This window comes from Petaurus breviceps, unplaced genomic scaffold, assembly GCF_028583685.1.
Source record: "Petaurus breviceps papuanus isolate PSGF00001 unplaced genomic scaffold, PetGlider_PUasm1.0 151, whole genome shotgun sequence".
Lineage (NCBI taxonomy): Eukaryota > Metazoa > Chordata > Mammalia > Diprotodontia > Petauridae > Petaurus > Petaurus breviceps.
Window position 1 is genome coordinate 31,828,185 of NW_027185712.1, and position 17,237 is coordinate 31,845,421.

Here is a 17,237-nt window from a genome sequence, read left to right on the forward strand (position 1 = left end):
GTCACTTAATCCCAATTGCCCTTCAAAAAAAAGAATTACCAAAAAAACCCCAAACCAAAACAAAACCCTTCCCTCTTTGCTCCAACAACTGGTGAGGTAAGTCATAAAGCATTACATTCATTTTAGAAAAGAAGAAACTGAGTCACTTGCTTGAGGTCACACAGTGAGTGACAGACCAGGATTCAAACCCAGGTCCTTGAACAGCAAAGCCAGTGCTCTTTCACTTCAGTATAATGTATATAGCATGAGGTGCTCCAAAACCATTGGGCTAATAATTTACTATATAAAAAGCAAACTTCCATAAAATTATTCCTAATGAGTTCATAGGCAACTAGTTGAAAACAGAACATTTCAGAATGAAGTCTTGATAAGATGAATGAGAATGTCTTGTTATAACTGTTGGGCAATGGTTACACTGTCGTGCAATCACTCCTCACCATAACCTATCTACTTCCAATGCAAAACTTAGTATGGTGTGGTAAAGTAAGCACATGACTCATTTTGTAATTCAGACTTGGTCGCAGAGGGGTTTGGTGACCTTGGGTGAGTTACTACATTTCTCACTTCCTCAATCTGTGACTAAGGACAATAACAGTTTGATACAGATGGTTGCTTTATTTCTTCCCCTGTGCATATGCAGATCTTGACATCTGATATCTGTCTATCCTCAATATGGTGCATGTGTTGCATTTTTTCATTGGGAAACTTTGTGAGTGCTTTTGATTATTTTACCTTTTACTACAATATTTGGAATATGCCATGAGTCTAGAAAAAAGATCTTTGTGGATGTTTTCTCAGGTATTCCAGTGAAGGAATAGCATCAGTTAACTCACTGTTTGCCATTTAAGTCTTCTGGGAAAACAAATAATTAAACATTTTAATTTGTAGCCATATCTGAAGGCGGCCTATTGTGTTTTTATAGGATCTCATAATTTTATAGAAGTTCAAAGGCAACCCAGTGCCTTGCTTGCTCATGAGTATTTGTTGACTTGATTTGAAAGTCCTGTGGTATCCAAGTTGGCCTAATTCCTATGGAAGGAAAGATTGCCCCTTTAAAAAAAAATTAGTTAGGATTCTTCATGGAAGAATCTTTCAAAGAACTAAAGAGAAGTTCAGATACAATTCAAACAATTATATATTAGTAAGTATATCAGTATGTAAAAAAGAATGGGCTTTTCCATTATATCTTTTGCCTCCTATATACAAAATTCAAGAGGAGGAAAAAAGATAGATTTTAGACACTATCAATCTGTGAGCTTAATGTAAATCCTAGCAAAATTCTAGGTTAGATTATTGAGCAATTGTCTTACTACAGAAAAAGAAAGAGGCATAGTGGATAAAAAAGTTAGCCTATGAGACAGAAATACCTGAAGTCCAGGCCCACCTCTTATACAGACTGATTAAGATTTCATTGCTTTAGACAATCTTGTCAAACTAAAATAAAAACAGGGGTCACTGAGGCATGCCTAAGGATCCCTGCAGGCTACATATTGTCTTAGTTTTAAAATATGATATTATCTATGCTTTATTATATTTTTATTAATTTTTTACATATTTCCCAATTTTATTTTAATCTTATTCAGGCTACACATAGGAGTGTTGTGGGCCACATGTGGCCAAAGGGCCTTGTGTTTGTCACTTCTGTTCTAGGATAATCTAAAAATATAAAATGTGAAATGAAGTCAGTCAACGTTGGTAAAAAGAATTTCTTCATCACAAAGTTCTGTATTCCAATGAAATAACCCATCTAGGCTATATTGTATAGAAATAAATCAGTGGTTAAGAGAAATCTTTGTAAAATCAGTAAGAATAAACCATGCCAGGCCATTCCATTTCCTATTTAGTAAATAGTTCAGTAGTCTATAATTTAGGGAAATGTCATAAGTGTTGTATATCTGAAATTCAGGAAGACATTTAAAAACAGGTATCATGATATTCTTGTGGACAATATGAAATTATATGGCTTGGGTGATAGTAGAAGCAGGTGCATAACCAGTGGCCAATAAACCTACACAAAATGTAGTGGTTAATAGATAAGGGACATGGTATATAAGAGTGTTTTGTTCATATTGGATGAAAACAGAAAAATGTGCATAACAAATTTTTAAACAATACGTCTGGAAAAGAGCCTTGATATTACAGAATCAGAATTCAAGGAAGTCTTACAGAGTACAAAAGGGACCAAAATGAAAAAAAAAGAGATTAAGGTAATATCCTACACCCACCTCAATAAAAATCAAAAGCATAAGCATAGATGGGAGTGATATGATTTAACAGCAACTTATGTGAAGACAAATAAAACAAAACTAAACAAAACTTAATTTTAAATGATGGCAAGGTCAGTGCTTATTAGTTATGTGTCCCTGGACAAATCATCAAACCTCTGTTTGCTACAGTTTCCTCAACTATAAAATGGGAACAATAACAGTATCTACTTCCCAAGTTTGTGAGGATCGAGTGAAATGATATTTGTAATAAGTGCTTAGCACAATGCCTAGAACACAGTGGGAACTGTATGAATGCTTAATGAAACATTGAAAAAATTGTATGTAGTTGGTCACAAAAAAGCTTAATGATGCGTGTAAATTGTCTTCAAATATCTGAAGGACAGTCATCTGGAAAAGGAGTTAGTTTTAGTCTGTGGAACTCCAAAAAGGAAAAAGTGGGACTGGTAGGTGGACATCGGACCAACAGATTTTACTTAATATAAGGAGGAACTTTCTAACGGTCGGAGTTGCTCAAATATAGAATGGGCTGCCTTTGTGAATTGTGTACCTCCCACTACTCTTGTTCAGTTCCAAGCTAGATAACTAACTGTTAGAGATATCAAAGGAGCTTCTTACAAGGAGAGGTAGAGTGGTGCAATGTTTTAGATTGCTTCCAATTCTTTCATTTTTAGGTTCTGTAATTATATATTTCTCCCCTTGGAGAAGAACAGATATTGTAGAAAAGACATTCAGGTCATGTGAACTACAAGATGTGGCTGTTTTATAGCCATTTTTAAGTCATGTCCTACTCCTCATGACCCCATTTTTTTTTTGGCAAAGATACTGGAGTGGTTTGCCTTTTCCTTCTCCATTTCATTTTCTAGTAGAGGAAACTGAGGCAAACGGGATTATGACTTGCCTGGGGTCACACAACTAGTAAGTATCTAAGACCATATTTGAACTTATTAAGATGGATTTTCCTAACTCTAGGCCCTGTACTCTATCCACTGTACCACCTAAATGCTTCTAGTCTGAAAGATGGTGAGCTAGACATTTTTCCAATACCTACAAACTTTCAGACTTCTCCAAAACAGAAATTAAGCACTAAAGAAGCAATTTAAATTGTCTCCAAGGGCAAGGACACCCAGAATCCAAAAGAAGGTTAATTTAAAAAAAGAACTTCAAATCCAGGAACTGATATTCTTTGACCCTGAGCTCTCTAAGCATCCCTTCCCCAACTTCCACACTATTGGCACCAAGACCGTATTTGTTAACTCATTGAAATGACATGGGTTTCCATAAAAACCCACCTATACACTCTAAAATCCCTCTCTTTTTCCAATGTCATGGAGACTGTGATTCCAGGCTGTGGAAATTTGCTCAGAGATCAACAGCTAACTTGGCCACAGTTCTTCAGAAGCAAAAGCCTACTAGAGATTGCAATTGAGAAGAACCAGTACTATAAAGATCTGAATTGGCAGTGCCAGGGAAAACACGCAATGAACTGCCTTGCCAGGCCAGAGAAATAAGGAAAAGAAGTGGCAGAGCTCACCAGGACCAGACACTGTACATGTGAAAGGCTATGTAGCACTCTATCAAGATTCCACCAAGACTAGCTGGTGTTAGTTCTGAGGTCAGTCAGGGTAGTGACCCAGGCTAGTGAACTGTGAATTGTCCAGAATGGGAAGAGGCTGAATCCCTTGAGACCAAGGCCCCAAGGATACTGAAATCATAGGGGATGGAGTCAGGAAGTGAGCAATAAGGAAAATATGGTGTGTGTGTGTGTGTGTGTGTGTGTGTGTGTGTGTGTGTGAGTGGTGGGGTAGTGGTGGTGGTGGAAACTGAAAGTACCAAAGATTTCAAGAAGAAGAAAACTCAAAGACCTTGAACATAAACAGATAAATCAATAGGACAAAGTAACAATAGAAGGAAATGTGGTCTCTAGATCTGGAGTTCAGACATCTATGAATAAATAGTGCAATACAAAGCAAAATTATCTAACACTTCATGAGACAGAGGACCCTGTGGACTTTGAGGAGAACATGGAACCACAGCACTCTGTTCCTGAGGTATTTAAAAGAGAAATGAGAATTATGAAAGCAGAATTGATGTTTAATACAGCAAAAATAATGAGATGAATAGAAAAACTTGAATTTACAAGAAGCCTTACCAAAGAAAAGAGAGCAATAGAATAGGTATGCAAATACATAGAACTGAAGAATAATCTAGAAGAAGAGAAACAAAAAATAAAAACAAAAAACAAACCCGTAACATTAAAAAGAAACATGCTTTCTATGCTAGCAAAACATATTTGTGTAGAAACAACTTAAGGACAATAAGCCTTTTAAAAGAACAAAATAGGACAAAAACCTTAACATCACAATGAAGATGAAATAATACAAAATAACTGCACAGAACTTCTGAATGTAGAAAGTGAAATGCTATTTGAAAGAATAAACAGACTAACTCAAGAACAAAAGGCTGAAAACTCTAAGACACTAACTAGTTACATTTATCAATTCAATTCAGAAACAAAAAAATTTTCAAGTTGTCAGGAGAAAGACCTTCAAATACAAAGTAAAGGATATTTGAATAATGCAAGACAATTCTGCATCCACTAGAAAAAAAAAAGGTGGAGGGAATGGCATAATGTATTTAGAAAAGTAATGGAGATCAAAATGTAGCCCAGAGTAAACTATCCTGCAAATCTGAGCTTACAAAACAAGAAAAACAAAAGAAAAGATGGGCACTTAATACTAAAGAAGAGTTTGAAACACAGAAATAAAACCTGAACTGAAGCAATCATTTCTTTTCAAATATCCAAAACAGCAGACATGTAGGAGGAATGAATAGATTTAGTAGTCAAGGGCAGCATTAGCAACAGAGGACAACAGAAAAACCAGTAAGAAGTTTCTTTCTATGGATGGAAATTTAATATCTCAATAAAAATTGAGATGATGCCCATTAATTGGGGAATGGCTGAATAATTTGTGATATGTGATTATGATGAAATACTATTGTGCTATAAGAAATGACGAAAAGATGCTTTCAGGAAAAACCTGGGAAAACTTATATAAACTGATGCAAAGTGAAGCGAACAGAACTAGGAGAATGTTGTACATAGTAACAGCAGTATTGTAAGATGATCAACTATGAATGACTCAGCTCTTATCAGCAATACAATAATCCAAGACAACTCTGAAAGATATATGATGAAAAATGCTATCCATCCCCAAAGAGATAACTGATGGAGACTTAATGTAGTTCAAATAATACTTTTCAAACTTTATATTTATTGGGTTTTTAAAATTTTGGTCTGTGTTTTCTTTCACAGCATGACTAATATGTAGAAATATTTTGTATGACTTCGCATGTATAACCTACATCAAATTGCTTGCTTTCTCAATGGAGTGGGTGGGGAAGGAGGGAGAGAATTTGGGACAAACTTTTAAAAATGAATGTTGAAATTTTTTTACATGTAATTGGGGAAAATAAAATACTAAGTTTTTTTGAAAAAAAGGAACACATTAAAAAAAACAAACATAAGTCAAAATAAAGACAAAAAAAGACAAAAAATGAGAGGATGGAAAAATTTACTATGCATTAAGTGAATTGAAAAAAGCAGAAGATACCGTCATGCTATGAGACAAAGCAAAAACAAAAAGTCTAAAAAAAAGTGAGTGAGGAAAGCATGTTATGCTGAAAGGAAACATAGATATCAAACCAATATCAGTTATAAATTTATCTGCTCTGACTGCTTTAGCATCAAACTTCATCAAGGAAATGTCTGAGCTTCAAGAAAAAAGAGACAGTAATATAATAGTGATGGGAAACTTCAATATTCCTCTATCAGTTTTGGATAAGTCTAAAAGAAAAATAAGAAAAAAGGAAAATATGGGACTGAATAAATTTCTGGAGAAACTACTTAAGAGACTTATAACACCTTTTTTTAAATGGGGGAGCAAAACAATATACATATTTCTCTGTACCACATGAAACTTCTACAAAAATATTGACACTTCACATAGGGCACAGAAATATTACAAACAAATGTAAAAAGGTAGAAATAATCAATAAATACTTTATGGATGATAATACAATAGAAAGAGAAATTCGTTCAGGAACCAGAAACAAAAGATACAGACCTAAACAAAACTTAAAAATGAAATCTTAAATAATGAGTGGGATAAATCATAGGAGCAATTAATAACAATTAATGACTATGTAATAGAAATGAAACAACATACAAAAATCTGAGATGTAGCTAAAGCAGTACTCAAGGTAAAAATGTCCTCAGAATCATACATTAACAAAATAGAGAGAGGATTAATTAATAAAACATGCATTTAAATAATTTTAAAATTTTTAAAAGAATATAAAATAATCTCCAAAGAAGAGATATTAAAAATGAGAGGGGAAATAGCACTTAGTTAATCTGATTAAAAAGAAACTAACAGAAAATCATATCAAGAAAGTAGCAAATAAGAAAGGTGAAATCATAGCAGAACCTGAAGAAATAAAAAGACTAACAACATTAACTCCAAAGAAATAGAAAAATACAATCAAATATATGAAATACCAAAACTGTTAGAAGAACAGATAGTGATCTTAAATAAATCAGAAAAAGAAATATATCTAATTGCAAAGCAGCTACCAAATAAAAGAATCTTCCATTCCTGATGGAATCCCAGGAGAATTCTATCAGACTTTTAAACTACAGTTAATAACCATATTTCACAAATTATTCTCAATGATTGAGGAAGAAAGCATCCTACCAGAATCCTTTTATGAGACTAATACAATCCTACTAACACATATAATTATGTACTCTATAATAAATCTAATTTTTAATTATAGATATGTATACTAATAATTAAAATTGAAGAAAAAGAGGTCATATACCTCTCACAACAATAGGTAGAAATTACATTCTTAACCAAACTAGAGACAGAGGAAATTACAAAAGATAACATATATGTTTGATTTTATACACACACATATACATATAAATACACACACATACACACACACATATATGAAAGAAGACCAATAGCCATTCCCTAGTGGATAAATGATCACAATGCATGAACAAACATTTCTCAAGGAAGGAATTGCAAATAATCTACAACCACATGAAGAAATATTCTAAATCACTAAAATAAAAGAAATGGAAATCAAAACAACTCTAAGGTTTTTCCTAATACCTTTTGTACAAAAAAAAAATGGCAAGAGTTAATGTTGGAGGGGTTGTGAAAATATAGGAATACTAACATATTGTTGTGACATGGTACAATCATTTTGTAAAGCAATTTGGAATCATGAAAATAAAATGATTAAAATGTCCATACTCCTTGAACCAGACTCCATTACTGGGCTTATACTAGACACCTCCAGCCTACACCTTTATAGAAGTGTGAGATCCACAGGTGTTTCACACTGCATATCTTTTCAGATTTTAAAAATATTTAAAAATTTTTTAAAATTATTTTTTAAAATTAATTATTAAAATTAATTAATTTAAATGAAGTAATTGAAAATTTTTAAAATTAATTGTGTTGACTATTTTTTTCTCTTCCGCTAAGATACTATTTGTTAAATGGGATGGCTCAGTGGCAGAGGGAGCAAGAGAGGTACGTGGGATACTGTGGTAATGTAAGAGACAGAAAATATCAGTAAAAGCATAAAAAAATGTTATTTAGGTGTATAGTGACCTTATTATCTCTCTTTTATAGCTGCCCCAAAAACCTCAGAGATTGGCTCTAAGTTAAATTCAAAGCAGATTCAGAACTTGAACCTATGTTTTGTGAATGCACTAGACTAGGTTGTCACATTGATACTAAAATGAAAATATAATATCAATCTGAAAGTTTAAAGTGATTGATTGTTGCCACTGGACAATGCCCTTCCCATTAATGATAAAAGCAGTTCAACACTAATGTTCTGTAATTACAAGGTAAAAAGTCAATGTACTGAACGTACTGGAAAATGAATTTCAAACAAAATTAAAGCTCTCTTTCTCACTGGCTGGATGCCTTGCAAGGCTAAGGATTTTTCATCATTGATTTTTCTTCATTTCCAATGTGAAAATTAAAGTTTGGAAAAAAATTAAAATAAGGTGAGATGATAACATTGATATTCACTTAGCAAGGAATTATCTTCCATGTCTGAAATTCTGGCGAGCATATCTATTCTATTGACCAGAAATATATTAGGTTTCTGTTTCTTTTATTAATCTTGGTGGTCTGGGAGATACGAATACTACTGGTTCAGTGCTGGAGATGAAAGAAATGTGTCTTCTAACAAACTATGCATACACTTTTATATTCCTTGAGAAGAAATAGAATTGCAGAGGCAAAAACGTCTCCATTGTATTTATATATAATATAGCTACATATAATATATAATGCACATATAATATATAATAGCCCTATCAAAGGGCTATTAACCTTTTTTCGTGTCATTGCCACCTTTGATAGTTTGCCTATAGACATCTGAGAATATTTTAAAAAATCATAAGAGAAATGTTAAATTTCAGCTATAGGATAGCAAAAATAAAGATGTATTGTTTTTTAATGTTCATGGGCTTGCTGAAATCTCTCCAAAGAAAGAGGTCTTTGAACCCCATCCTAAGAACCCTTCTCTAAATTTTGAGGAGTACATTTAAAGTAACAAGAATAATTAGAGATGAGAACTAGACTGGTGTGTGAGGAAGTGTGGAATTTTTGTTGGTTTGTAGCAAGTCTTATTGAAGTAAGACTTTCCTACAACCAATTCAAACTATAATTCTGGAGGAAGAAATCTCCCTTAGAGATAAAAGTGACAATTACTGACACACACATTTATCTTTTAAAAGGAAATTTATTTATGATTATTTGTTTACATAAGAGCCATTTTAAATGAGAGCCACAATTGCTTAAAAAAAGAGTTCAGCTTAACAATTCACAAGTGAAAAACCAAATGGATGAAGAATATTTCTTTTCCAAGTTGAAGTGCAGTCAAATGAGCAGCTCAGTAAGTTATAAGTGTCTTACCCAGATATTATGAATGAAAACTCACCTGAGTCTAGAAATGAGCAGCAGGAATACACATGGTCAGATTGTCTTTGGCAATCTGAATAATATTTCCTAAGCTTCTGCCTGAACTTAATGTCCACCTTTTTAATATCAACAACAAAAAAGTATTCTCCCAGTGATGCCATCTGGCTCTTAGTCAGACTCATAGTTTCTGAAGAATTACAGTTGCACGCTTCTCAAAGGGCAAAAGAATCAGGTGGTGGACCTAAGTTTCCACTTGACTGTAGCCCTAAGTTTCCTTATTTGTAAAATTGATGGGTTGGATTACATGATTTCTAAAGTGCTTTTCCTGCTCTAGAGTATGTTTCTATGACAATAAAAAAAGATTGCTTTGCTTTATCAATATTGAAGTATGAAACCAATTCAATCTTGGATAAAATAATACAATAATACATGCTCATTTCCAGACAGAAAATATTAGGATGTCATTATTGTTCAGTCATTTCAATAATGTCTGACTCTTCATGACTCCATTTAGGGCCTTCTTGGAAAAGATACTGGAGTGTTTTGCCATTTCTTTCACTAGTTCATTTTCTTGGTGAAAAGATGTGAAACAAATGGGGGAATGACTTGCTCAGGGTCATGCAGCTAGCAAGAGTCTGAGGCCACATTTGAAATTCGGAAGATGAGTCTTCCTGACTTCAGATCCAGTACTCTATGCACTTTACCACCTAGCAGCCTCAAAATATTAGGGTAGCAACCAAACAATGCCTTTGCCAATTCACTGGGACATTGTAGAGGTAAATAGATTTCTTAGAAGGTTTCATTTGTAAAACACTAGATTCCTTAGGGAACTTTGTTAACAAGAAAGACAAGTTTGTTTTGTTGTTTAAACTTGATTACATAAAGATTCTTAAGTAAACTTTGTTCGTGTATAAAACTGTTGTTTAATAACTAACTGCTATGGTTTCTGGGGCTAATTTTGAGGACAAAATTTAAGAATACTTATCTGAAACACATGGGTTTTTCTTGAACTTTTATTATATGGTTCTTTTTAAAATGTTTTTACTAAAATTCATCAGTGCTTCCAGAATGGAATTATTTTAATGAAATTTAAACTTTGCTTGTTCCAGTTGTGAACTCAGAATCAGGAAACCTGGACTTCAAACATAGCCCTCCTACCAACTAGGGGTAAGTCATTTAACTAGTTTGGGCCTTACTTTCCTCATTTATGTAATAAATGGGTTGGACTAGTTGATTTTTAAGATCTTTTCCCACTCTAAGATCCTATGCTGCCCTGGACTATTTCTGAGAAATTGCTTTTTGACAGTGAAGCATCTCTCCAAAATATGAAAACCATTTGTTGATTTTTCATGAATTCCAATATTTGGTTCTCACCCAGATCTTGGATAACAGAAGAAAGCAGTGGGGAGCCTTATTTCTAATGGTCCTTGGCTCTGATACCAGTGAAGTGACAAGACATGTTGTGCAGCAGCTTTTTGGTGGTGACATACAGCCCACACTGTTCCATCAAACAGCTGGGGTGCTTGGTCCCAGCCAGAAAAGCAGTATGCCATTGAGTGTGGTAACCTCATCTTGATTTTTGGATGAATGATTCTCGTCTGCTGTATTGTTTCAGCTTGCCATTTACAATATTTTATGCAACTGGAGCTGTTATTTGGGGCTTAGCAAATAGATAGTAAAAAAATTGTCTCTGCATATCCTGTATGTCTCTACTAGACTGAACTAGACCATGGTCTCACTCATCTTTGTCTTTCTCTTCCAGTACCATACACAATTCTCTACAATAGTAAACAATTAATAAATGTTTCTTGAATGCATGTTAGGAAAAGACTCGCTGCCTAAAATTACTCTTCCTTCCAAATCAAGCATGGGAAGAGTTTTAAGTTTTGGGGAAAAGAAATTGTTTAGATAAAATGAAGTTTGAGTTTTCCTTTAAACACTGAAGCTTGAGACATATGGTAGCAATATTATAACTTCTCCAAATGGAGTCACATTTTTATGGCCCTAATATCCTGTGAGAAGTAGCTAAAACCAACTGTAAGAACTTAAATACTAAGACTTTCACTGGGATGTTTATGATGTCAGACATATGCAACAAAAAATTCCAACAACTTTGTCTCCTCAGATATATCACACTTATTTCACTGGTGTCCAACTGAAATCAAGTTTTAAGACAGAAAAGAGTATTGGAATTTAATTTCCCAGAAGGAATTTCTCTTCTTGGCCATGCCTCATCCTCTAGTCATTTTCCTGCTGCAGAAATGATGAAGACCCTTTGAAAGCAATATCTGGACAGGGTGATAACCTCTGGATTCTCTAGTGGCTAATATATTTGTTTTCAATACATTTTCTTTGAAAACTCACCAATTCAAGATCCTTTCATTATGATACAAATTTAATCCTATTTCAATTTTATTTCTCAGAGTAGTGATACTTGAAGAAACATATCCTCCAAGATGTCAATAAAAAGCAATGTGAGAAAAGATCACAAAAACACACTGAATTTTGAAGCATAACAGTCAACTTTTACCAAAACAGGGAATATTCCAAGAAACTGTCCTAGCCAAAAGGTAAGATATGGTCATTGACACGTTGGCTTCTTGAGAATTTATCTCCACTTTAATATTCCTATTGCACTTTTTGCTTTGAAAACTACCCTTTTTATTATAGAACAGTTTTATGGGCATAGATGAAAGGAGCATAACATTCATTAAAACATTCCAAAAGGAGTGGTGTGGCGTAGCAAATAGAAAGACAGTCTTAGCTCCAAAAGAATCTATCAGCCTCTGCCACCTACTGGTTGTGTGACCCTTAGCAAGTCACATGACCTTTCACTGTCTCAGACAACTATCTTAGAGTATTAGTTCTGGAGAAAGTGCTGAGCTGCACTGGTAGAAAGAATTTCCTAGATCAATGACATTGCAAATCTGTTCCCTACTGCTTCAAAAAATCCCACATGACTATTGTTGTTTTAAATTTTATATGTAAAAAATAGGATAGTAGAGGATAAGACAGGGACTGGACCTTTGATTTTGTTGATATAGGAGATCCACACATTAGGTAAACTCCCTCTACCAATGCAGGTTTATTCAACCTAATTCTTAGAGAATTGTCTAGGACACTGAGACTTTAAGTGATTTTCCCAGGGTTGTGGAGCCAGTAAGTGTCAGGGACAGGAATTGAATCTTCCTGTCTTCTAAGTCTTCGTGGTTCTAAGACTACATGTCTATCCACTATACCACGTTGCCTAGCTAAAGTAAACATTCTTTCTAAAAATGGGCCCCTCAAAGCCTCCTCCTTATCTCCAACACCAGGCCATTATCTTCTATTTTAGACAGGTTTATGTTTGCCTGGTATTTGGAAACTGCTCAATAGTTCTATTCCAAAAATGCATGGCAGGATAGACCAGCTATGCCTTTTGAATTCTGGTATGACCAAACAAGTGCATATCTTTTTTTGTATGTTTTCCTTTCAGGTAGATTTTTGTGAGCTAATAACTATAGAGAGAAAAGCAGGAGATGCCGATATTGATTGAGAGTGACAGGAATGTGCTTCTTGCATCAAAACTAACAAAAGTTCCAGATTATCTAAACTACTCAGGGGATCCAAAGGTCTTCTGTCAACTAAAATGCTATGTAGTAAAGAAGACACAGTGGCCCCTAGACAATCTAAGCTAACGGTGGTTCTATAGATTGACTCTACTTTACCTAGGAATTATATCTAAAAATATATTCTCATTTCCAGATTTTCTTAGGATCTCTAAGTTCCTATTTCTTCCTTTTCTCAAGAAACTACTACATTGTTTTTCCTTCTTCAGTTCAGCTGCTTTCAAATAGATTTTGATTTTTATTCTTTCACTCCTAGAATTCTTTTAGCCTGACCACTAATACTTACCTTTAGGTTACATTTAGAAATCTTTTTTGCTTGTGACCAAGAAGCACCAGACTTGGAGCCAGAAGAATAGCTCTGGCAATTACAGCCATGTGGGCTTAGAGAAGTCAGCCTACTTCTTTGCATCTCAGTTTCTTCACTTGTAAAATGCAAAGGTTGCACACGAGTCCCTTAGTGTCCCATTCAATGCTAATTTTATATGATTTTCTATGGATCAAAATCACAGATGTAGAAATGGAAGACTTTCATGGTCATTTGACCCAATGCTTTCATTTAACAGATGAAGAAACTGGAACCTGGAGAGGTTGTGACTTCCCCAAGGCAACTCATTTGAGATATGAATGGTATATAATGCAAAGGTACTATGACTCTTTAGTCTTATTCATGATCTTCTGTTTCTGAAGGACACTTTTCTTATTTAATAAGCTTCACCATCACTATTGAAATGCTCAATTGTTCACTCTCTCTTTAACCTCTCTCTCCCTAACTTATCCACTAGAATCAATAGATTGTACTCAAAGCAGGTAATAAATAAGTCAAGTTGCTCAAACCAGTCAAATATCTTGGGGTTGGATGCAATGCTTTTGGATTACACTATCTCTAATATGTATTTAATATTTGGACCTATAATTTCTGATATCGTTAACTGTTATCATTATAAGATCATTGACTATCAGAATGGCAAAGGACCTTAAACATTATCATCTAATTGAACATCATCATTTTGTAAATGGTGACCCAGGGGGGTGAATGACTTGCCCAAGGTCACACAAATAGTGTTAGAGTAAGGACCAGGAATCATTTTTCCAGACTCTTAGGATAATGGTCTTTTTGTTGAATTATCCTATGTGTGTAACAAGTATAGAGAGAAGTGCATATATGTCCTTGTTTTGGTGGTAAGCCTGGATTAATTAAAAGAGGGCCTTTACATTAAAAATAAAAACAAACAAAAAAAGCCCTCAGCTCTGTGACCCTGTTTCGCACCTCAGTGATGGGAGCAAAAATTAAACTTTTATTGAGTGGTTCCATAGTAAGACTCTTCCAAAAAGTAATTTAGATCATCTTTTATACATAGAATAAAGTGTTCAAGAAAAAGACTGTAATTTCTCACAGCATTTTCGAAAGTGCTATATCAGTTTAATGCTTGTTTCATATTGAAGCAGTGAGTACATAATAGCATTTTTTTCTAAATAGATTTTAAAGTTTTCAAACTCTACCTCATTTGTATAAATTTTGAATAAGTTGCATAGCTTATACAATTTTACTAACTCTCCATTTCCTCTATTTCCAGAAAACAAGACTGGAAATATTTCTATAAAAACCTTTAAAAGAATGGGTAGGGGAAAATCAGTCTTTTCTGAGTCAGCTAAAATTTTACTTATTAGTTTTGTGGCTTGTTAGTTTAGCCACTTGATCTCCCCTGGACTCGGTTTCCTCATATATAAAATGTGGGAGTTGAACTTGATGACCTCACAGTCCCTTCTAACTTGAAATCTATGATGTTAATGATTTTTAGATGGCACCTTGGATAGTGGTCTCTCACTGCAATTGGTTGTGGTTGTTGTTTTCTTCTCTCTCCTAATATGGATTTATAAGTGGGAAGACAAAGGTTAATAATTTAAGAGGGTTGTTGTTTTTACAGGACACGGGAGAACTATAAGTTCTTACAAAGCTCTCTAAGAGCCCTAGTCAAGGCCTCCCCTCCCCCAATGGTAGATTTGTTTTTGCCTCCCATTCTCTCCCTTTTATTTTCTCTTGGGGCAAAAACTCATTTCAACAATAATATAACTGAGTTCTGGGATACCTAACATACTGCATAGCACACACATTGTGTACACATCCTTTTCATTTGCCTTCATTAGCAAGCTGAATTTGATGTTATCACTTAACAAATATTTATTGCCACTTATTGTGGTAGACCATTGAATATACAAACATAATGGTTGTACCTTGTACTTATTTGTGTTCATGCTGTATTCTACTAGAATGAAATTACTTGAAGGCAAAGGCTATTCTACCCCCATCCCCAATACTTTTTTTGCTATTGTATCCAAAATGCCTATCACTACTTTTACATAATAGATGCTTTACAAATATTCTTATATTGTGGGGAATAAAGATATATCTGCTCAGGGTGTCGAGCAGCCAGGATCCATATTTTCTCCTTTAGAGCACTTGATCTAGGGCCAGTTGTTAAAATTGAGAAGCAGTTGAAGATTATTCTTTCACCTCACCTTGAGCCCTACCTTTCCCATTTGCTGGGCTCCTTTGTCTCTCCCTAGACTCATATCTTGAGTCACAGTCTTCCTCTCAGTTGGGTTTCATGACCCGCTAGAGGTGGCATTTGATTGGCTAGAATTTTGATGACTGCAACTGTCACAGGAGGATCTTGTGTTGGGTAGTTCAGGTCTTGAAGGCATGTTGTATAGGCTCAGACCAATCCACTCTCTTGTAAAGCTAGTCATGCTTAAACCAATGGAGGAGATAGTGTTTGTCAATGGGCTTCTCCTGACCTATGAACTTGGGTTCAGAAATACTTACTTCAGTCAAAGAGATGGTTGTAGGAATCTCATTTTATGGAGTATAGTTCTTAAGAAATAAAGTCCAAAAATCCTAAGACAACAAACACATGGTTCAGTGAATACTAACATGAAAAGTAGGATGAAAATGAAACTAACACTTTCCATTCTTCCAGTATTCTTTGGAAGAATAATTGGTGTGGCAATAAAGCCTAAATAATTCTTGCCCATTCTTCTTGAGATCTATGGGATGCTTAGAGTTTTCAAACTGTCATATGATTTTATATTCTTATATGAGAACTAAGATTTCAGGGTTTGCCTGGCTGACTATTCAGCTCATTCAGTGTGTAACTTTTATGTTTTATTATTCATTGGTCCCCAAATGCTTCCAAAGCATATGTAAATATTTCAAGTTTTGATGTTCTTACAATGTTTATATCACAACTTCCCTAATCACTTTATGACATAATAATGGTGGCTTAACTTAAATTCTGAACCACTGAATCAGTATTAGCCTGGAGCTTTTTCTCCAATTCAATCATTTCCAGAAATATTCTTGCCATATACCTGAAAGTTCATCTTTTGTGGAGCCTTAGAGTCATATAGGAGGCATATGACTGATCCTTTCTGAGTTTTCATTATGAGGCAAACATGTCCTTATCCCTTATTTCCTTTTGTGTGCCAGAGTCACACTTAAAAGAATAAATGATAATGAAGTATGACAAGATTTCTTTCTTCATGACTATTAGTTAATTGGTAGGATTTTCTAAATGTCACCCCTAATAGAAATGGAAGAATTACTATCAGCAATATTTTTTTAAAAATGAGCCTTTCTTATAAAATGAGCCCCAGGTTTATATTTTCCTAAACTGAAAATTTCAAGCAGCTATAATTTTTTTAAATTAATGCTACTTACTCAGGTAGAAGAATTAATTTGCATGAAAAATGTGATTTTAAAAATATCACTCTTCTAGAAATAAAGCCAACAATGTAATAATTGGACCATTTGTAGAAAAGCAGATGGGAACTCCCAAAATGTAGGGACATTTTTGATGGAAACTTTTAAATAAAAAATCATTCATTTACAAACATATGAATTACATTGAAAATGAGAAGTAAATTGAATAAGTCAATAATATACCCTCACTGTTTAAACAAACAATTAATTTCAGTATTCCCTGTTAGCTCAATAAAATAGACTCAAATAAGGGGAAGTTAAGTGATGCAATAAATAAAGCACCTGCCCTGGAGTCACCAGGACCTGAGTTCAAATGTGACCTGAACACTTGATGCTTACTAGTTGTGTGACCCTGGGAAAGTCTCTTGACCTCAATTGTTTTGTGAACAAACAAATAAATAAAACAAAATAAACTCAAATAAAATGTAAAATTGAATATGAATGTGTTTTTAAAATACTACTTTTAAACTTCACCTATAAAATTTTGAATCCAGCTTTTTTCCCCTGAACTTTAGCAAGTTTAATATGCTAGTTTACAAATGAGGCATTATATCTTTTTAATTTTCTTAATATGGCTGCCTAAAATATATTCTCATATTTATGTATGTAACTATTTAGATAGCAA